Genomic DNA, 23095 nt, shown 5'->3' on the forward strand with positions numbered 1-23095 from the left:
GATTTTTCAGAAGGAGATCACCAGGCCTTTCTTCCAAGGCACCTCTGGGTGGATTCAAACCTCCAGCCTTTCAGTTGGCAGCTGAGTGTGTTAGCCGTTTGCACCACTCAGGGACTCCAGGCTCTGGATAACTTCGTTCTCTGGAGAGCACAGCTGCACTGTCTTTGAAGGGTCCCTGCAGTGACTTCTTTTGTGACACTACTAAACCTCCCTCAGTTTGGGATGTTCTATTTGGACATAAGAATGCTCTTTAGAAGCAAGGATGCTGAGACGTCATCTCACATACTTTGGACATGTAATCAGGAGGGTGCAGTTTCTGGAGAAGGATATCATGCTTGGTAGAGTAGGGGGTCAGTGAAAAGAGGAAAACCCTTGATGAGATGGGTTAATACCGTAGCAGCAACAGTGGGCTCAAACATAGCAACAATTGTGAGAATGGTGCAGGACCAGGCTGTGTTTCGTTCTGGTGTACATAGTGTCACTATGATTTGAAACCGACTCAATGGCACCTAATAAGAGCAATATTTGCTATTGGATTTTTTTAATCCTGTGGGATACCTGGTACTGGGGCATTTCTGCAGGAGGCCGGAAGAGAGCTCTGAGATGGACGGTTGGCCAACACATTATGGATGATGCTTGGTTAATATTTGTTGAATGAATGACCCGGCAAAGAGAGGCAGAAGCCAGCATTCGGCAGTTTTGTTTCTGTCCCCCAGGGCGCACCCTCCACACACAGCACCATCTATGCCAGCTCACAGGGCACTCAGGAAATAGCAGCTGATATTTTATCATTATCGTTGCCATTGTTGTGATAGCATGGCTGTTGTCGTTGTTCAGTCTGGAAGTTTGTCCTGGTTCCAGGGTCAGTCCAGGCCTTGCCGGTGGGCACCCCTCTAGTTATCTTTGCTTCAGTCATTCCCTTCTATGCCAAAATGTTTGGAATTTAGGATTCCTCGGCTGGTCTTTTGAATCTACATGCCCCAAAGGGTGGATCAAGGGTCAGCCTTGCAGATATTTAATAAATCCCTGTATCTTCCAGGCCCCCTGTGGGCTGGAGATGATACTGAGGGAACTCCTGGCCTGAGGGGAGAGGGTGCATAACAGGAACACACAGACGTACCACAGACTGTGACACCTGCCATGGGACTTTCAGGAGGGGGATCCGGATTCAAGTCTGGGTGACTCTGGTTCCAAGCCTTTGGTCTCTTACAGGTCACCCCCTCGGCCTCCCTTCCCCCCTCTTACAGTGGGGAAGAGATACCAGCCAGGGAGCGTTTGAGGATTCAGCTTACAAAGGTGATGCGCAGAAGCATGTAGCTCGATGCCTGGCACCCAGGAAGGCCTCTGTGTGGTGGCAGCTCAAAGAGGGACAGCTCCTTGGACATGAGGTCAGGGTCAGGCAGCCAGTGAGCTGGCAGAGAGGCCCAGGGTCAGCATTCAGCCTAATGTGCAGCTTCTACAGCGGAGGTCATTTTAGACACTGGCGTTTGTTACTGAGTGATCTGGGATGTGGTCCTCCAAGACCCCTGTACCCTCGTTGCTTCCCACCTCTCTGTCATCAGCAAAACTCTGCCTCAGACGTCAGACAGAGGAGAGCCTTGTTCATGGAAGTGTGTATAGAAGTTTATGAAGCTCATTCTTTTAAAGCCTGGCTTGGGGCAGGTGAGAACAAGATACTAGAGTGGGTGAGAGCCTGGCCTCCGTACTCAGACTGTCTGGGATCTGGGTTCACATTTCTTGTCTGGCACTTATTAACGTGAGACTTTGGGGAATTACAAAACATCTCTGGCCTCAGTGGCTGCATCTGTAACATGGGAATGGTGGAAGCACCTTCCTCATGAGGATCAAATGAGATGATTCAGGCTCAGAGTGAGCATTCAATACATGCTTGCTTCTTTTATTAGGATTTAAAGATGCAGACTTTTGAAAACAAAGACCATTTGGAAAGTGTATAATCCCTCCCCTCCCTGGTTTGTAATATGATGCATACTACCTATATCCGGGCACATCAGGTACGTGACACCTAAAGCTCCAAGACCTATGCCATTGGATTCCAGAGTTGGGATTCTTATCCTGGGGGTGGTCTGTGGAAGGACAGTGAACCCCTGAAATTGTACAGGATTTGTGCCTAGGACCTTCATAGTATGGAAATAGTGCCCTCCCCCCAAAGATATCCAAATCCTAACCCCCAGAACCTGTGACTATGGCACTTTACATGGCAGCACGGACTTTGCAGATGTGATTAAATTAAGGATTTTGAGATAGTGAGATTAGCCTGAATTGTCAGGGTGGTCCCAATGTTATCACAAGGGTCCTTATAAGAGGGAGGCAGGAGAGTCAGAGTTAGGAAAAGGAGATGTGAAGATGGAGTACAGATTGGAATGATGTACTTTGAAGATGGAAGAAGGGGCCAAGAGCCAAGGAGTGCAGGCGCCCCTTAGGAGCCGGAAAAGGCAGGGAGACAGATTTCTCCCCTGAAGCCTCCAGAAGCAATGCAGCCCTGACAACACCTTGGTCTTGGACTTCTGATTGAAGAGAATAAATTTGTGTGGTTTTAAACCACTCAGTTTGTGGTAATTGTTACAATAACAGTAGGAAGCTCATGCAGCCCTTTCAGGGGAGACTAGGTGGCTGTTTATCTGATTTTCACCTGCAGTGACAGCCAAAAGATGAACAGCTGTTGGTCCAAGCATCCATCTGGCCCGGGGAGTCCCACTGCTGGGTTGTAATACAACCATGACCCCTTCCTCCTTGGGCCTCCATGTCCTGTGAGGCACATCTAAAATGCAGATATGTTTTTCAGCTCCACTATTTTCTCTGGAAAGGAATCTGAGAAACCCCACAAAAAAGCCTGCCTATTGCCCTGGGGCTTCCTAAACTAGGGCTACTGTGGGTGCCCATGGAGCATGCCTCCTCTGGACCCCAGTCATGCCCAACGCCCCGCTCTAGGTCTCCCTCTCTGAGCTGCTACCTACTTGTCTTAATGGGGAAAATGGCCCCAGTTCAGGCCTCAGGATAGTACAGGCACTTCTGTTTTGGGATAAACCTCCTAGCAGCTGTTCGAGGTCACAGGCTGGCGCCTAACATGGGTCGATCATTCACATGCGCAAAATAGCAACAGCCCTTTGTGGGAGTTTCCTGGCCTCCTCCCCAGGTTCCCACATCAAGCAGCAACAGCTAGAAGGTGCCCATGTGCCTGTTCCATGCTGGACCTGGCATTGGTCATCTCACTGGACCCTCAGAAGCAGCCCGGGTGGGAAGTGGCATCTCCTTTTTACAGATGAGGAAACTGAGGCTCCAGAAGGCGAAGTGCCTTGCCAGGCACACACAGAATTAGAGATCTGACAGACTCCACAATCCATGAATTTCCCACTCTACCGCCATGTCATGTTATTCATTCATTCAGCAGATATTCACTGTGCTCCAGCTGGAGAGAAGCAGTGGACAAAACAGACGAATCTCCCTGCCCTCATGGAGCGTGCATTCTAGGACAGCACTGTCCAATAGAAGTAGAATGTGAGCCACATTATAATTTTAAATTTCCTAGTAACCACATTATGGAAACCCTGGTGGCATAGTGGTTAAGAGCTACAGCTGCTAACCAAAAGGTCACAAGTTCGAATCCACCAAGTGCTCCTTGGAGACCCTATGGGGCAGTTCTACTCTGTCCTATAGGATCGCTATAAGTTGGAATTGACTCGATGGCAACAGGTTTAGTAACCGCATTTAAAAATAAAAGAAATTAAAATTTTTAAAAAGAAACAGGTGAAATTAATTTTAATAAAATTACGTAGCCTAATATATCTAAAATATTATCATTTCAGCTTGTAATTAATAGTAATAATAATAAATGTTAATGAGATACTTGTTTTGCCCTAGTAAGTATTTGAAGGGGGGCAGTGGTAGGTCAGTAGTAGAATTCTCTCCTTCCAAGTGGGAGACTCAGGTTCAATTCCCAGACTCCTCACGCACAGCCACCACCCATCTGTCATTGGAGCCTTGTCTGTTGCTGTGATGCTAAATAGGTTTCAGTGGAACCTTCAGTCTAAAAAGGACTAGGAAGAAAGGCCTGGCAATCTGCTTCTAAAAATCTAGAAAAAAATCCTATGGATCACGATGGCCTGATCCCCAGCCGATTATGAGAATGGTACAGGTGCAGGCAATGTCTGTTGTACATGGGGTTGTCATGAGTCGAGGCCAACTCGGCCGCAGCTAACGACAACAGCAACATTATTATTTTATTCCCCCTTTTCTCCCTTCCCTGACTTCCTTTTTCCTTTCCTCTCCAAGGGGAACCATCCTAATATATTTAATGTGTATTTTATTTGTTACAGTTTTATGCATACATCTTTCTAATTCACACGGATGTTATTGTGCTTTGTGTCTCTCATTCTCTTTCTTACTTTTTTCATCCCTCTCTCTTATTTTCCTGAACATGTGTTTATTGAGACTCTCTTGTCCCCAAAGTTTGTTCCCACAAGCTTCTACCCGGTTCATCTTCTTTTAGGACACCTCAAAGAAATGGGTTTTGCCCTCAGTCTGGCTCACTCTCTGACTCACTAACTCTTCCTTGAGTTCTGAGCTTACTACGCGCTGGGCTTGGATGTCATATCTCACTTTGTCTTCCATTGACCCCTCGCTGTAGATAATATCGTTACCCCGTTAGGCAAATAGGTTGTCTGAGACTGGGGTAGCACTTTCCCAGGGGGCAAGGGGAGCAATGAAATCACAAGGGTCCTTGTAAAAAGGGGAGGCAGAGAGGGAATTAACTACAGAAAAAGATAGGATGATGGAAGCAGGGGTTGGAATGATGTACTTTGAAGATGGAGGAAGGGGTCGGGAGCCAAGGAATGCAGGCAGCTTCCAGAAGCCAGAGAAGACAAGGAAACAGGTTTCCCTCTGGAGCCTCCAGATAGAACCAGCCCTGTCAACACCTTGATTTCAGCCCCTTAAGACTCATTTTGGACTTCTGACTTCTATAACTATAAGAGAATAAATCTGGGTTTTTTGTTTATTTTTTCTCCAGTGGCTGATTTTTTGGCAATAGATCACCAGGTTTTTCTCCTGAGGTGCCTCTGGGTGGACTTGAACAGCCAACCTTTTGGTTAGCAGCTGAGCGTGTTAACATTTGCAGCACCCAGTGACTCATAAATATGGGTTGTTTTAAGCCTAAGTGTGTTGTGCAGAATTCTATAAGATATGCTTTGGTTGATGAGTAAGTCCCTGGGTGGCACAAATCATTTGCTCTTGGCTACTAACCTGAAGGTTGGCTGTTTGAACCCCCCTGGTGGTGTAGTGGTTAAGAGCTTGGCTGCTAACCAAAAGATCAGCAGTTCAAATCCACCAGTCGCTTCTTGGAAACCCTGTGGGACACGTCTACTCCATCCTATAGGGTCACTATGAGTCAGAATTGACTTGACAGCAAAGGGTTTGGGTTTTTTGGTTTAGCGGTGCCACGGAAGAAGAGCCTGGCGATCTGCTTTCATAAAGATTACACCCAAGAAAATCCTATGGAGCAGTTCTACTCTGACACACATGGGGTCACCATGAATAGAGATCAACTCGACAGCAACATTTTGTTTTCAGATTGGGTTTTGGTTGGAATTTAGTTTCTTGTCCTGGTCCTCCTTTCTTTTGATTTCTGTATTAGCCAGGGACTGTTAGAGCTGTAGGTGACAGAAACCCAACATAAAGAATTAGCCCTTGTAACCGAACATTCCAAGGGTTGGTCTTCAGATTTGCAAATGGTGTCTTCGGGATTTTCTCTCTCTGCCTTTTGTCTCTGCTTTTTCTTTGAGTAGGGTCGCCATGAGCCAGAACCCACTCAATAGCACCTAACAACAACATTATCTCTGTAGGAAATACTATGTCACCCTTCAGGAAGGTATTGTTATTGCCATTTTACAGATGAGGAAACTGAGACTCCGAGGGGTGTAAGGAACAGCTATTTAAGCAAAGGAGCCAGGGTCATACCAGGACCGCCTGACTCGACAGTTCTTGCTTTTAACCACCTTAGTCCTCACTTCACTGATCTCTATGTGCCTGTCACCAAGGCCCCTCGTACACCTCACAGGCCTGCCTCTACCCACAGCCAGTCTCCCAGGCTTTGCTCACATGGTTGTAAACCTCTCAGCCCGCCTTTCAGACTGTCCCACCCAGGCCACCTTTGCCCCTAGTTCTTCTGGATAATGCCCTCTCTCCGGCCTCCCCTCATCTCTCCACAACCCACAGAAAGCAGGCTCTTACCCTCTTCATAAAGTTCCCTCTGTATCTTTTGCTGCGTGACCAATTACTACAAGCGTAGCAGCTTAAAATAGCTTACATTTGTTATCTCAGTTTCTGTGGGTCTGTTAGTTGCCATCGAATCTATTCTGATTCATGGCAACCCACGTGTACAGAGTAGAACTGCTCCATAGGATTTTTTTTTTAAATTGTGCTATGAGTAAAAGTTTACAGTTCAAGTTAATTTCTCATACAAAAATTTATACACACATTGTTATGTGGCCCCAGTTGCTCTCACTATAATGTGACAGCACACTACTTTCCACCCACGATTTCCCGTGTCCATTCAACCAGCTCCTGTCGCTTTCTGCCTTCTCATCTCACCTCCAGACAGGAGCTGCCTGTTTGGTCTCATGTATCTACTTGAGCTAAGAAGCGTACTCTTCACAAGTGTCATTTTATGTCTTATAGTCAAGTCTGATCTTTGTCTGAAGAGTTGGCTTCAGGAATGGTTTTAGTTTTGGGCTAACAGAGAGTCCGGGGCCATGTCTTCCGGGGTCCTCAGTCAGACCATTAAGCCTAGTTTTTTTTTTTTTTTACTAGAATTTGAGTTCTGCAACCCACTTCTCACCTCTGTCGGGGACTCTGTTGTGTTCCCTGTCAGGGTGGTCATTGGTGGCAGCTGGGCACCATCTAGTTCTTCTGGTCTCAGGCTGATGGAGTCTCTGGTTTATGTGGGCCTTTCTGTCCCTTGGGCTCATATTTTCCTTATATCTTCGGTGTTCTTCATTCTCCTTTGCACCAGGTAGGTTGGGACCAATTGATGCATCTTAGATGGCCACTTGCTAGCTTTTAAGATTCCAGATGCCACTCACCAAAGTGGATCCAGAACATTTTCTTAATAAACTTTGTTATGCCAGTTGACCTAGATGTCCCCTGAAACCATGGTCCCCAGACACCTTCCCCTGCTACTCTGTCCCTTGAAGTGTTTGATTATATTCAGGAATCCATAGGATTTTTAAGGCTGTGATCTTTTGGAAGTAGACTACGAGGCCTGTCTTCTGAGGTGCCTCTGGGTGGGTTCAAACCGCCAGCTTTTGGGGTAGTAGTCGAATGTTTAACCCTTTGCACCACCCAGGGACTCCTAGCTGGGTCAACGCTTCAGTCACAGTGTAGGTCAGGGCTGGAGTTTCATCTGAAGGTTTGACTGAGGAAGGACCTGCTTCCAAACTCCTGTGGCTGACAGCATTCAGTTCTTGCAGTTGTAGGAGAAAGGGCCTCATTGTCCTCATGGCTGTTAGTTGGAGGCTGTCTCAGTTCCTTGCCCTGTGGGTCTCCCAAAATGGCCATTTGCTTCCTCAGAGTCAGAAAGGAGAAGAAAATATCTCCGTGCAAGGTGGGCGTTACAGTCATATGTAATATAATCTTATGCCCATAATCACCTATATCCCATCCCGTTTGCCATATTCCATTGGCCAGAAGCAAGTCACAGTCTCACTACACGCAAGGAGAAGGAATCACATGGTCATGTACACCAGGAGACAGGAGCCACCTAATGAGTCTGTCTGCCATCTCTTCTCTCTGGTTATCCTTTCTTAGTGGCGGAGTGAGAGGAGAGTCAGAGATTAGCTGTTTGGCCTTGGGCGAGATCTCAGTTTCCTTATCTGTAAAATGAGGCATGCCAAAGCTGGACAATGGGAAAGGAAAACCAAAGAAGAACTGACACATTCGAATTGTGGTATTGGCAAAGAATATTGAATATACCATGGACTGCCAGAAGAACAAACAAATCTGTCTTGGAGGAAGTACAACCAGAATGCTCCTTAGAAGCAAGGATGATGAAACTTCGTCTCACTTATTTTGGACATGTTATGAGGAGGAACGGAAACCCTGGTAGCATAGTGGCTAAGAGCTACAGCTGCTAACCAAAAGGTTGGCTGTTCGAATCCACCAGGCGCTCCTTGGAAACCATATGGGGCAGTTCTACTCTGTCCTATAGGGTAGCTATGAGTCAAAATCGACTCGACGGCAACGGGTTTGGTTTTTTGTATCAGGAGGAACCAGTACCTGGAGAAGGACATCATGCTTGGTAAAGTAGAGGGTCAGTGAAAAAGAGGAAGACCCTCAATGAAATGGGTTGACACAGTGGCTGCAACAATGGGTTCAAGCATGACAACGATTGTGAGGATGGTGCAGGGCCAGACATTGTTTTGTTCTGTTGTATGTGGGGCCGCTACGAGTCAAAGCCATCTACACAGTACCTAAGAACAACAAAATGTGGCAATACCATCTGGATTTCAGGGTGCTTGTGACAATTAAATAAGCTAATATAGGAGAGGCTTGTAGCACTGTCCTTGGTACAGCTATTAGTCTTATAAATAATGATGATATTACTGTTACTAGTTGCCAGACCTGGGCTGGTTTAGCTACAGGTGACAAAAAGCCCTAACTGATAGAACCTTAAACAAGATAAACTTTTCATTCCTCCCATGTAAGCAGAGCCCAGCGGTTAGCAGGCCTGGAAGGGCAGCTGTACAATCACCAGCTCCTTCTATCTTGTTGGTCTGCCAACCTCTGCCTCGTGTCCAGTATGGCTGCTTGATCTCTAGCCATCACATCTGCACTATAGCCAATAGGAAGGAGAAAGGGGCAAGTCCCTACACCTTTCTGCTTACATCCCATTGGCCAGAGAACTTAGTCACATGGCACAGCTAGCTGCCCAGGAGGCCATCTGTATTCTGGGAAGCCATGGGTCCCAGCTGAGCATCAAGAGTTTGCTTACTAAGGAGGAGGGGAAAGCAGATATGAGCAGGCAGAACAAAACCACCCTGCTGACCAAAAGAGAATATCAGACTAGTGAGTCAGTGTCGCCTTCTCTTCTTTCTCTCCCCCTGGCACAGAAAAGATCAGGAAGCTCAGTGTGCTTGGGGGTGAGCTATGCCCTACAAATGACATCTCGCCTCAGTCAGAAGTCTCTGACGCATTCCTGAGGGTGGGTCATTGCCTCTTCCGGCCCTTAGTCAGGTCCTGATTGGCATCTTCAGATCAAAATGGCAAAGAGGAGAGGCATGAGATGTGCCCAGTGAGGGCCCTGAGAAACCATGTGTGTGGGGACTTTAAGGAAATGGCCTTAATTGAAAGGGGCATGCCTTTCTTTGCCCCTTCCTCCTTGCTATTAGCCGTAGTAAAGATGTGATGACTGGAGCTCAAGCAACCATACTGGAACGTGAGGTAGAGGTTGGCAGAATAATAGATAAAAACAGCCTAGGTCTGTGGTGATCATAGAGTTGCCCATCCAACCCTGGACTGCTGACCTCTGTACTCTGTTTTCCAGCTTGGGAGTGTCATCGGGGTCCCTCTGTAGACAGTGGGGCCATTTCAGTATTACAAGTTCGCTACAAGGAAAGCAAAATGAGGCTTTTTCGGTTCCCAGGAGACTTTAAAACCTCGTGGAGCTGGTGTGGGAGACATAGGAGGTGGTGACGGTGGGCCAGCAATAGGCTGGGGGAATCTAAATGTCATCCTTCCCTTGCACAATGGTTTGCACTTACTGTGTACTCCACAGGATAAAATATTTGTATTTCAGTCCTAGGAAATTAATGCCGTCTATTCTAATCACCGGGAAGCCCTGGTGGCATAGTGGTTAAGTGCTATGACTGCTAACCAAAGGGTCAGCAGTTTGAATCCGCCAGGCGCTCCTTGGAAACCCTATGGAGGAGTTCTACTCTGTCCTATAGGGTCGCTATGAGTCGGCTATCGACTTGACGGCACTAGGTTTTTGTGTTTTATTCTAATCGCCACTGGGGAAACAGGGGATTTAATTCCAGCCACTGCTCTGTGCCTCGATCTCCCTATAAAGTGGGGGTGGGGGGGCGACCCATCCTCAGGAATGTGTCAGAGACTTCTGGCTGATGTGAGATGGTGCTCACAGGGCTGCCAGGAGTACCAGATGAGATGATGCGTGAAAAGTATACACGAGGCCTCAGAGGATGTAATCACTCAGTAAAAGGTCAAAAAAAAAAAAACACAAAAAAACCAAACCCGTTGCTGTCGAGTCAATTCTGACTCATAGCCACCCTATAGGACAGAGTAGAACTGCCCCATAGGGTTTCCAAGGAGCAGCTGGTGGATTCGGACTGCCAACCTTTTGGTTAGCAGCCGAGCTCTTCACCACTGCGCTGCCAGGGCTCCCAGTAGTTCTTGTTTTATTTTCCAACATGAAAGAGACGCCAAGATCCAGAAGCAAGCCCCCTCCAAGGGCTGTCAGCCTCCCCTCCCCATCCCTGGGCTGTCCCATTTTAACCTCGGTGCCTGTTTTATGATTAAACATCCCAGCATCAATTATTTACAATTTGTCCTGATGAATATCAGGGCTGCGGAGGCCTGAGTGACTCACACTGGGAAGTTGGGTTTTATGGAGGGGAAATGACACCAAGGAAAACAAGGAATTCTACCTCCTGACCACGGAGGAGTGGAGTCCGCCAGGGAGGGTTCGGCAGCCGGGCATGGGGAGGGGGCTGTCTGTGAGGGGGTTGCTGATGGGAGGCAACGGGTGGTGGAGCCAGCTAGCTCTGGAGCTGACATGCCTATTTGAATCTTTGCTGTGCCACTCTCTGTGTGACTTTGAGTGGATTGCTTAACTTCTCTGAACTTCAGGCTCCTCATGTGGAGTGAGGATTATTCCAGAAATTTCCTCATAGGGTTCTTTGGAAATTTAAAAACACCCAGCAGAGGGTGTGACACTTAGTAAATGCTTGTTGTTGTTATTAGCTGCCTTTGAGTCGATTCTGACTCAAGTGGCGACCCCAAGTGTGCAGAGTAGAACTGCTCCATAGGGTTTTTAAGGTTGTGACCTTTCCGAAGCAGATCACCAGGCCTGTCTTCCGAGGCAGCTCTGGGTGGGTTCTAACCACCAACCTTTTGTCTCGTAGTTGAGTGCTGAAGCATTTATGCCACCCAGGGACTCATGGTAAGTGCTCAGGAGGATGTTAACTGTTGCTGCCACAATTCCAAAATGTAACAGTTTGGAAGGAATCAGGTGTGATAAGTGACTTCTTAAAAATCAGAGGCAGGAAGGAGACTGGGGCTCGAGAAAGCAGCCCTGGCTAAAATGCTTCAAGTAGGAAGTGCAGATGGACAGTGGAAAAGAGGGGGTGGGGAGAGGGCCGGACAAGCCCAGCTGGACACCAGAAGGGCCTTGGCACAGGAGGTTTGGGAACCAGTGCACGGTGGCAGCACTGCTGTGGCTAAAAAAGAAAATGCCCTGATAAGGGCAGGACAAACTGTCTCAACAGTGTCCTCATCTCCAGAACTGGGCCGGCCTCATAAAGGTCTGGGAACGGGGAGGGCTTGCTTCCTAGGATTCATTTGCCTGCAGAGGTCTGTCTCCACACACCTCTTGCTTTAGTTTAAAAACTCTCCTCTGATGAGCACGGAAGATAAACTTCAGCCTCATCGCAAGGGCTTTGGATCTGTAGGTTTGAGCCAACAAGAAAACGAAGTGGTCTGTTGACACAAACATGAGGATGCGTTTGTCGTGGTTTTTATCCCTGCAAAGTTAGAACAAGTGCAAATTTGGCTCATTTGGGGAATCATGCAAACCTGGTTAGGAGGGCCAGTTTGCTGAGTCTCTCGAACCTGACCACGCGAGGAGAGGGTACAGCATTTACCAAGTGATCGGTTTTATCAGGATTAAGGAAATGTGCCCAATTAAACCAACTGTGGGTAGTGAGCAGTCTGAGTGTTGACCGGTGCCATATAAAGTAATGAACACGATTCTGCCTGCGGAAGTTTCTCGTGACTGCTGTAACAAATTCACGCAAACTTGATGGCTGAAAACAGCACACGTTTATTCTCTTACAGATCTGGGGGCTAGAAATCGGAAATCAGGACTGCTTCCTTCCAGAGGATCTAAACCAAAAACAAACCCATTGTCATGGAGTTGATTTGACTCATAGCGACCCTGTAGGACAGAGTAAAGCTGCCCCGTAGGGTTTCTAAGAAACAGCCGGTAGATTCAAACTGCCAACCTTTTGGTTAGCAGCCGTAGCTCTTAACCAAGGAGGCTCTAAGGGGGAACCAAACGGGGAATCCATTATTATCTTCTCTGACCACCATATTTGAAATCCTACCCCCAGCACTCCCTCCCCACTTTCGGCTTTATTTTATCTATCACCCACTAGGAGCCCTGGTGGCACACTGGTTAAGAGCTTGGCTGCTAACCAAAAGGTTAGCAGTTTGAATCTACCAGCTGCTCCTTGGAAACCCTGTGGGGCAGTTCTACTCTGTCCTATAGGGTCACTATGAGTCAGAATCAACTCGATTGCAATGGGTACCACCCACTAACAGTCGACAGAATTCAGCATCTATCACCATCTACACTGAGTAGAGTTTACTCTATTAGGTCGTGTCTGTTTCCTAGTCCTGCTGTAACAAAAATACCACAAGTGGGTGGCTTTAAAGAACAGAAATTTATTTTCTCACAGTTCTGGAGGCTAAAAATCTAAACCAGCGTCTCAGCCATGTCGATTCCTTCCACGGGCCTCTCTCCTTGTTTCTGGTGACTTCCGGTAATCCTTGGCGTTCCTTTGCTACTTACAGATGCACCTGCTTCTGTCATCACCTGGCGCCTCCCCCTGTGTGTGTCTCTGTGTCCACTCAGCTCTTTTGTTAAGACATCGCACAGAAGGGATCAGGTTTAGGACCCACCCAACTCTAGTACGTCATTATTAACATAACCAAAGAAACTCCTGTTTTCAAACAGGGTTACATTTACAAGGGCAGGAGCTAGGACTTCCACATTTCTTTTTAGGGTGACACACTTCAATCCATAACAGGTTGGTTGTCCGGAGCTCCATGAGGGCAAGGCCTTTTGTCTGTTTTGATCCCTTACTCAATCCCCAGCACTCAGAGCAGGGCCAGGCACAGAGTAAATGCTCGGTAAATACTCGTCATGTGAATGAATAAATCCAATGACCTAGTGAGATAGAGACCAGTTTGCTTCCCCTTTTACAGATGAGAGAACTGAGGCTGTGAGAGTTAAAGAATTAACTTGTCTAGTTAACTGTTAAGCAGAAGAAGTGCGATAGGAACCAGGCATCTGGCCCAATGCCCAGATCAGAGGGCATAGGTGTTCACTATCGCCCTCTGCAGGTTTCTGATTTTAAATTTCTTATCTCTGCCCCCCTCCACCAAAAAACAATTCGCTACAAAGTCCCTCTTGGGCAAAAGCAATAAAGAGACTTTTTTTTTTTTTTTTTAGTTTGTAGAATAATCTTGACTCTAAACATACTTTTACAAAGACTTGAAGAAAATATGCTGAAATGGTAATAGTGATTATGTTAAGGTGTTAGAATTTGGGGGTGATTCTTATTTTCACCTTTAGACTTTTAATTTTCCTCCATAGAAGTGCATACAAAAATAAATAAATCAAGTTTAATTTTAAATGAACAAAAACGAATGCCTCTTGGGGAGGAAGAGAACCCAATGAATCAAGTTCATGTCCAAAACCACATGGTGCCCAAAGACAAATGCTGAGTCCAGATGGCACCCAGGTTCTCAAGAGTTTGGCTGGCAGCCAGGGGCACTGACTCTAAGCAGTGAGGGATGATGCCCGTCAGCCACTCCCCAACCTCCCAACCCCAGACTCGAGGAGCTGAGTCCCAAAAAATCAGCTGTTCCTGTCTTGGGAATGTTTGGCTTTGACATCTCACTTTAATTTCCTCCTCATGCCCAGAGGGTGGGCTCGGTGGTGTAGACTGTGAGGTCAGCCCTTATTAACAGGAATGCTGCCCTGTCTTGGTTTGAGTTAATCAAGCTTGGCTGAAAGGCCTGTTTTCTGTTGCCCTTTGGATGAGGAAGACCTAAACAAGGAGACTTTCTAGATAGGGGCCACCACTTACTAGGCTGTGAGACCTTGGACAAGTCTCTCTATGCTTCAGTGTATTTGTTGATAAAATGGGCAAGCAGGCAACTGGATAGTAGTACCTCCCTCCTCTGGTTGTTACCCATTGCCGTTGAGTCGATTCCGACTCATAGTGACCCTTTAGTACAGAGTAGAGCGGCCCCCTCAGGTTTCCAAGGAGCAGCTTACAGATTCAAACTGCTGAACTTTTTGGTTAGTAGCCAACCTCTTAACCACTGTACCCCCAGGGCTCCTGGCCCAAGCCATGTTGCTTTCAATTGCCTCATATGCATGTGAAAGCTGGACAATGAATAAAGAACACCGAAGAATTGATGCCTTTGAATTACAGTGTTGGCAAAGAATATTGAATATACCATGAACCACCAGAAGAATGAACAAATCTGGCTTGGAAGAAGTACAGCCAGAATGCTCCTTAGAAGCAAGGATGGCAAGACTTCATCTCACATACTTCGGACATGTTATCAGGAGGGACCTGTTCCTGGAGAAGGCATTGTGCTTGGTAGAGGGTCATTGAAAAAGAGGAAAACCTTCAACAAGATGAATTGACACAGTGGCTGCAACAATGGGCTCAAACATTGTGAGAATGGCTCAGGACCTAGCAATATTTCACTTTGTTGTACACAGGGTCACTGTGAGTCAGAACCAACTCCACGGCACCTAACAACAGCAACCCTGTGGTGGTTGGGTAGAATAAATGAGCTAATTCATTTAAAGCACTTAGTATGTGCCCAGCACATAGTGAGTGCCTGGTTAAAAAAAAAAATTTTTTTTTTTTTTTTTTTTAATAGCAGCAGATATTTCTGTTGCTGACCACGTGCTGGAGTCCATGGGTAGTGCAAACAGTTGAACGCTTGGCTGCTAGGTTGGAGACTGCAGTCTACCCAGAGACACCTCAGAAGAAAGGTGTGGCAGCCTACTTCGGAAAACTCAGCCACTGAAAACCCTGTGGAGCACAATTTTCTGACACACATGGGGTCACTATGAGTCAGAATTGACTCGATGGCAACTGGTTTTATTGGGTTTTTTTTAACCATGTGCTGGCAGTAGGTGGTCAGCACCTGTTCTTGGCCTGGCCTGCCAGAGTGAGGGAGACCAGTGGCGGCTGCATCCCCAGAGATGCCCAGGCGAGAGCCTGGAAAGAATCAAGACATCAGACTCAATCTGAGTTGATGGCAACAGGTGATCCGGCTGCCACCCTGTATCCCACAAGTACCAGGCTCTGTCTTGGCAGAGGAAGACACAACTCCTGAGAAATATTGAATGTGACAGGAGGCCCCAAGAAAGAGGTCCCCAGGGCCAGGCTCCTAAATAAGGCTGTACGCCAGCCACCTGCTTAGATAAAGACACCATCCCACTCTCCTAAAGATAACTGGTTTGTTAACTTGTGCCTTCTGTTTACAGAATAAACCTTTCTTCTTTAAACTTGCCAACACTAAAACGGATTAGCACAGAGCCTGGAGGTGCCAGGTCTCATAGAATTCACTGACATCTGTGTTTGGGACAGGGCGAGAGGCTGCCTCTTTGCTCTGTAGGCAGTGGTACCTTCTGGGAGATGTCTACTTTCCCCATCTGCATGGGATTACTGGCTGAACCCTTCCCCTGGGGTACCCCAATCTCCTCTTACCCCCACACTCCACCCATGGGCATTTCACATACACCTCAAGGCCCTGCAAAGCTGCAGCTTCATCTTCTCCTCCTCCTCCCCACTCTCCTCAAATTGAATTTGTCACTCTTTGTGTAACTTCATTATAAAACCAAACCAGTTGCCGTCAAGTCGGTTCCAACTCATGGTGACCCCGTGAGTGTCAGAGTAGAACTGTGCTCTATAGGGTTTTCAATGGCCGGTTTTTTTGGGGGGAAGTAGATCACCAGGCCTTTCTTCTGAGGCCCCTCCGGGTGGACTTCAACCTCTAACTTTCCGGTCAGCAGCCGAGCACGTTAACCCTTTGTACCACTCAGGGTCTCCGAACTTCATTATACATGCCCCATTTTAAAAGCAGTACTTAGTGGTTCAAAGCATGGGTTTTAGAATCAGACATACCTTAGCCCTGCCTCGTACTTGCTGTGTGACTTTGGACTAGCTACTCTACCTCTCTGAACCCTGGTTTTTTTTAATCTGTAAAATAGAAGTCGTAACTATGGAATGATTATACATGGAAAGAGCTCAACGCAGGGCCTGGCACAGAGTCGGCATTCAGTACACATTTGCTCTTACTCTGATTTTGACTTCTCTTCTACTTTCTTCCTGCTGGATTATAAAAACACGTCTCACCCGTCTGTGCATCCCCAAGGCCCCCGGCACACAGCAGGACCCCAGCAATTGTCTGAATAGAATTCTTTTAAAAAGTCACTTGAAAAGAAATGCACATGCTTTTGCAATGAGATACCTCAAAGGTTAAACAGGCTACGTTCTCCTGTTAGTATTGCGGAGCACCCATTTCTGGCCAGCATGCTGGACCCAGAGAGTGGCCCACAGGGACCTAGCCTTGTGGGAGCCAGCAGTGTGCAAGGGACAGAAGGTGGACTTCAGAGCCAGCTAGATTTGATTGTGAATGTTGACTCAGCTGCTCACTCGCTGTGTGACCTAAGGCAAATTACTTAACCTTTCTGAGCCTCAGAGATGGTGGGACTAATCACTCCTTGAAAGGTGGCTATCAGGATTAGATGAGTTTAGAAACAATGCCTAATACCTGGTGAATGTCGGAAGCTGCTGATGTCATTATTGTTACTGCCAGTACTTCTGCTATTATTACTGTTATTACTGCTATTATTAGTCTGCCTTGCCTATCACTTAACTTCCATTCTTTTTCCTTTCCCCGTTGTCTTTCTCTGATTCAGGCAGCTTTCCTTTCTCTCTCTTCTCCCTTTATGACTCATTTGCACATGGCTTTTCATTTCTTCCGAATGCACAATGGAAAAGATCACCAGGGCTCTGTTGAAACAGGAACCTGAGACCCTTGGTCTGTGGGGAGGTGGCCTGAAACTCCCTCCCAGGAGGGATGGTACTGGAACTTGGTGACAGAAGTGACTGTGGACTGAAACTTGGCAGAAGGGCTCCACTGAATTCTTCCTTTGTGATGCGAATATTGCGTGGCCTGGTTCCTTTGCGAATTGGGCTGGGGATCGCATTCCAATTATGCAGCTTGGCAGGGAGAGGTGGACACACGGAGAATGGTCAAGGAGCCTCTTTGTCCTGGGAGCTGGTGGTGCTGCCAGACACCTCAGCAGGCAATATCTCCTCCCACTGACGGGCTGAACCAGTGTTCCTGGGGGACCTCTTCCAGGGCCGCACCACAGGGCTCAATGGCCACATGACCCCCACAAGCTATTTAGCCTGGAGCCTCAGTTTCTTTATCTGTAAAGTAAAGGGTCTAGGTGAGATCCTTGGTTTCTAAACTGTTCCAGGGGGCATCTGCGGTTCCCTGGGAGGGGGGCAAGGGGTTCGGCCATCAATGCTGGGGCCCTTTGCCCTATTTTAGCCTGAGCAGCTCTGCTTCCTATGCTTTTATTTTATTTGAATATTTTTTATTCTTGGTTTGTGTGAACAAGGATTCGGATGAAGTCTGCACATTGTATTTGGATGATATTATCTAAAGTCTCTTTTTCAACGACTGTAATCTAAGGAAGCAGATCGCCAGGCCTTTCTTCCATGGTGCTGCTGGGAGGATTTGTACTGCCAACCTTTTGGTTAGTAGACATACACAAGCTGTACCACCTAGGGACCTTGGTTTGATTTTATTTAACTCATTCTCTTTATATTTGTCTTAGTTATCTAGTGCTGGTATAATAGAAATACCACGAGTGGATGGCTTTAACAAAAGAAATTTATTCTCTCACAGTGTAGAAGGCTAGAAGTCCAAATTCAGGGCCCTAGCTCCAGGAGAAGGCTTTCTTTCTCTTGTCAGCTCTGGGGGGAAGGTCCTTGTCATCAATCTTCCCCTGGTCTAGGACCTTCTCAGTGCAGGGACCCTGGGTCCAAAGGACATGCTCTGCTCCTGGCTCTTCTTACTTCGTGGTAATGAGGTCCCTCTCCTCTATGCTCACTTCTCTATTTTATACCTCAAAAGAGATTGATTCAAAATACAACCTAATCCTATAGATTGAGTCCTGCCTGATTAACATAACTGCCTCTTATCCTGCCTCATTAACATCATAGAGGTCAGAATTTATAACACACGGGTAACTACATCAGCTCACAAAATAGAAGACAACTACACCATACTGGAAATCATGGCCTAGCCAAGTTGACACACATTTTGGGGAATACAATTCGATCCATAACAGTGTTTGAGCTCATTGAGAGGCCATTCCAAATATGGACTGGCAGTGACTACCCCCACTAGGGTCTCAGAACAGTGATGACTGGGTGCCATGACTACCCTATCTTGGGCAAAGCACCTCCCTGCCTCTCCCCGCCCTCAGGGAGAGTTCTCCCCCCTCCTCCCCGCCAGGCTCTGGTTGGCCAAGTGTGTGTAGGAAACGCAGCAGCTACCCAGGTTGGAGGAGCGTGAGTATGAGCATGGCTTAGGGCTCTCAGCCTCCCACTGAAATGTGGGACCCCACCAGGGACTATCCATAGAGTCGCCTTCGCCCATCAGAATGGAAATTTCATTTAACCTGGGCATGTTGCCAGCAAATTATTCGCATATAAGATTTGAGTATCCTGGTATTCGTGAAACGTAGCTCTTACTAATCTTTCCTTCCTCGCTGCCCACCTACGACTGGGAATTTCCCCTAATTGATACAGGTCATCAGGTAAACTTCTTAACTTACCAGATGCTCATTCTTTCATTCTACAAATAGCACCTGTGAATTTCTTGGCTGAGGCTATGGTAGTGAACAAAGCAGGCAAGAATCTCCCCCTCGGACCTCGTAGGATGAAGTTCCTAGGCTAGAAGCATAAGGACCATAGGCTCAGGGGGACACGTACATCAATTGGCACAACATAATACATAAAGACACTGTTCTGCACCCTACTTTGGTGATTAGTGTCTAGGGTCTTAAAAGCTTGTGAGCGGCCATCTAAGATACAACTATTGGTCTCTTCCTATCCAGAGCAAGGGAGAGTGAAGGACACCAAAGACTCAAGGGAGCAATTGGTCCAAAGAACTAACGGACCACATGAACCACAACCTACACAACCCTGAGACCGGAAGAACTAGGTGGTGCCTGGCTACCACTACCAACTGCCCTGGCTGGGATTACAACAGAGAGTCCTGGACAGAGCAGGAGAAAATTGTAGAACAAAAGAATTGAATTCACAAAAAAGACCAGGCTTGCTGCTCTGACAGAGGCTAGAAGAACCTCTGAGACTATGGCCCTAAGACAACTTCCTGGCCTAGAGATGTAGCCATTCCCAGAGACCACCTCCCTGCCAAAAGTAGGCAAGCACGTAAGATAAACAATATAACACCTGAGAGGAATGTGCTGCTTAGAACAATCAATTATAAAATGAGAAGGCAGGAAGGGGTAGATAATCTGGATGAAAGAAAATAGGGAAACCAGGGCAGAAGTGGGGAGAGTACTGACACATTGTGGGGAAAGAAACCAAGGTCATAAAACACTTGATGTACAAACTATCAAATGGGAAACTAATTTCCTCTCTAAGCTTTCACCAAAAGCATGATAAAAAAAAAAAAATAAAAAGAACCTTTCCGGGGAGTTTACTCTGCAGTAGAAGAGACAGGCAGTGAACGAGAAAAGGAAAACAAAACTGTTATGGATAATGATGGAAGGGTATCAAGGACCTAAGCAGAGCGCTTGAGGATAACTAGGTGAGGGAAAGGTGTGTTACATACGGTGATCAGAAAAATCCTCCCTGAGGAGGTGGCATTTGAACTGAGACACAGAAGTAGTAAAGAACTAACCAAATGAAAGAGATGGGTAGAATAGTGTTTTGGGCAGAGGGAACAGCATGTGCAAAGGTCCTGAGGCTGGAAGTTCTTGGTGTGATTGAGAAACAGAAAGGAAGCCACTGAGGGTTGGTGAAAGATGAGATATGAGAGAGACAAGAGTCCAGTCTGATCTGTGAGGTCTGCGGGCCATGACAAAGGAGTGTGAATTTTATGCTAAGTGTAGTAGAAAGACTTTTAGACTTTTTAGGTGGGCTTTTAGAAATTCTTATTAAATACTTAAGCAAATCAAGAGTACATGTAAGATATATGTGAAGTTGAAGGAATAATAATAATAAATAAACACCCACGTATTCTTTGCTCCTGTCCTCTCAGTCTCATTCCTCGATCCTTCCTAGAAGTAGCTACTATCCTGAATTTTGAGTTTATGATCTTTGAATTTCTTTATAATATTAAAAAAAAAAAAAAACAGCAATATGTTGCTTGGTTTGCCTGGTTTTGAACTCCATATACATGGCGCCATGCTGTGCATATCCTTCTGCAGTGTGTTTTTCTGTTCAACATCTTCTTTGTAGGATCGCCCACACTGATGCATGTAGATGCTGCTGTCATGGTTTATCCTTTTTCCTCGGACATGACATTTTTCAGTTTTCTAATGTTGAACCGGAAACCCTGGTGGCGTAGTGGTTAAGTGCTACAGCTGCTAACCAAAAGGTCGGCAGTTTGAATCCACCAGGCGCTCCTTGTATACTCTGTGGGGCAGTTCTACTCTGTCCCACAGGGCCGCTATGAGTCGGAAATCGACTCCACTGCAGTGGGTTTGTTTTTTTGGAATGTTGAACCAACCTTGCATTCTTGGGATAAAGCCAACTTCAATGTGATGTATTGTCTTTTTTTTTTTTTTAACACTGCTGGATTCCATTTGCTGATAATTTTGTTTAGAATTTTGCTTCTGTGCCAGTACATCTGCTCAGCTTCTATTTTTACTTTCTTGTCCTTTTCTGGCTTTGGCAACAAGGTTATACATTCCACATAAAAATGACGGGAGATGGGGTGTTTTTTTCTTTTTTTATTCTCTAGAGCACTTGTGGAAGGTGGAATTCACTTTCTCTCGAGTTTTTGATAAACCATTGAAGGGTTTCGTAAGCATTATCTACCATATTGTTATCCTTCAGCAAACCAAGTTTTTTTATACATAATCTTGGCTTTTTTTGGTACTACTCTTCTCGCATCTGTCCCACCCCAACACCTGCCTCCAAAAACAAAACCCAAGAAAACATGCCTCGGCCCTGAGCACCTAACATTGAAATACTCGCTGTGGTTTTTTACAGGTGGATCCTTAACTCAAGATTCTAGCATGAAGAGTTGTTTTCAGGCATGCCCTGAATCTCCCCAGGAAACAACAGGTAGGTGCCACTCTTAACTGATGTTATGGATTGAATTGTGTCCTCCCAAAAAATGTGTGTCAACTTGGCTAGTCCGTGATTCCCAGCTTTGTGTGATTGTCCACCATTTTGTCATCTGATGTGATTTTCCAGTGTTGGAAATCCTACCTCTGATGTTAATGAGGTGGGATTAGCAGCAGTTATGTTAATGGGGCAGGACTTAATCTACAAGATTAGGTTTTGTCTTAAATCAATCTTTTTTGAGATATAATAAAAGAGAGAAGCAAACAGAGAGACATGGGGACCTCATGCCACCAAGAAACAAGAGCCAGGAGAATGGTGCGTCCTTTGGACCCGGGGTCCCTGCTCTGAGAAGCTCCTCGACCTGGGGAAGATCGATGACAAGGACCTTCCCCCAGAGCCAACAGAGACAGAAAGCCTTCTCCTAGAGCTGACACCCTAAATTCGAACTTCTAGCTTCCTAGACTGTGAGAGAAAAAATTTCTCTTTGTTAAAGTTATTAGCTTGTGGTATTTCTCTTTTCTCTTAAGTACCCAGGTACAGGATCATTCACTTGCTCCTTAGGGCTGCCTTAAACATGAGCAGTGACGGGTCAATTCTGGGATCTAGCGGTGGGTCTGGGAGACCTGGGACCCGAGGCTGCCCATCAAGGCTGTTCCGTTTTAGGAACATGCCAGAAGCCATGTGGCCCAAATCCTCTGAGCACAAAATTAGCTTCTTTTCCATACTTTGAAAAGGAAAGAACACTGTACTAAATATAACACTGATTCCATCCAGGGTCAACAAGCCAGTAACAAGATAAACAGCTGGCTGGCTGTATCTCGGGTAGTCCACATACCCCAGCGAACCCATCAAAACCCTGGTCTCCAGAGGGCGGGCTGAATCTGGTGAACAATTTTAAGCTACCATTGGGCACATAACCTTGCCATTAACCCAAAAAAGAAAAAAACTGTATTTTACTTTCTTATTATGCACGTTTCTAGGTTTTCCAATTCTTATTTTCCTGGGGCGGGGGAGAATCACCCTTAATCTCACCGCATGAAGAAGGTAGCTATAAGCATCATGGTATACATAATTTGAGGTTTTGAAATTTAATACAGCACATTAAATCTGTGTTTCTCAACCTATTTCTCCCATTATCACTCCCCTAAGGAGTCTTTCTTAGAAACTCTTTTTAAATGCTCCCCTAACCCATGAAATTTTAATACCACAGATATGTCGTATATCTGTTTATGCACAGTGGCTCTTTGGGGAGGCCACAAACCACTGTAATAACCAAGATGTTTTCACACACACCCCCACCAAGAACCAATTTTTGCCCAGTTGGGGGCAATCTAAAATCCCTGGGTGCTACAGTTTGCATTCATCTACTAACCTAAAGGTTGGCGGTTCCAGCCTACCCAGTGGCACCAAGGAAGGAAAGCCCTGACAATTTGCTTCAGTAAAGATTATAGCCTGGAAAAATCTATGGAGCAGTTCTACTCTGTAACACATGGGGTCACCACGAGTTGGAATCATCTCAACAACAACAGTTTACCAGAACCCATGTCAAGAAGCCTGATTCTCATCTGAGGCCTGTTTTACCCACGTGACAGTGAAGGCAAAGCTGAACTTGAGAATTACCATGGGGTATGGGTGAGGGAAGTTAAAGTGGCCCCAGTTACTGAATCTAATAAACGCAGTGTCAACGC

General features: G+C 46.3%; 1 protein-coding gene across 3 annotated transcripts in view; it reads left to right on the plus strand.

Moving 5' to 3' along the window:
• The window catches only part of TMEM51 (transmembrane protein 51), a 77496-nt gene that overhangs the window by 41988 nt on the left and 12413 nt on the right, over nt 1-23095 (plus strand). For all 3 annotated transcript variants that reach the window (XM_049877980.1, XM_049877981.1, XM_049877979.1), the window contains exon 2: nt 21330-21404. The gene's annotated coding sequence lies outside the window, so the exon portion shown is untranslated. The remainder of the gene's footprint in view (nt 1-21329; nt 21405-23095) is intronic.

This window comes from Elephas maximus, chromosome 3 (genome assembly GCF_024166365.1).
Source record: "Elephas maximus indicus isolate mEleMax1 chromosome 3, mEleMax1 primary haplotype, whole genome shotgun sequence".
Lineage (NCBI taxonomy): Eukaryota > Metazoa > Chordata > Mammalia > Proboscidea > Elephantidae > Elephas > Elephas maximus.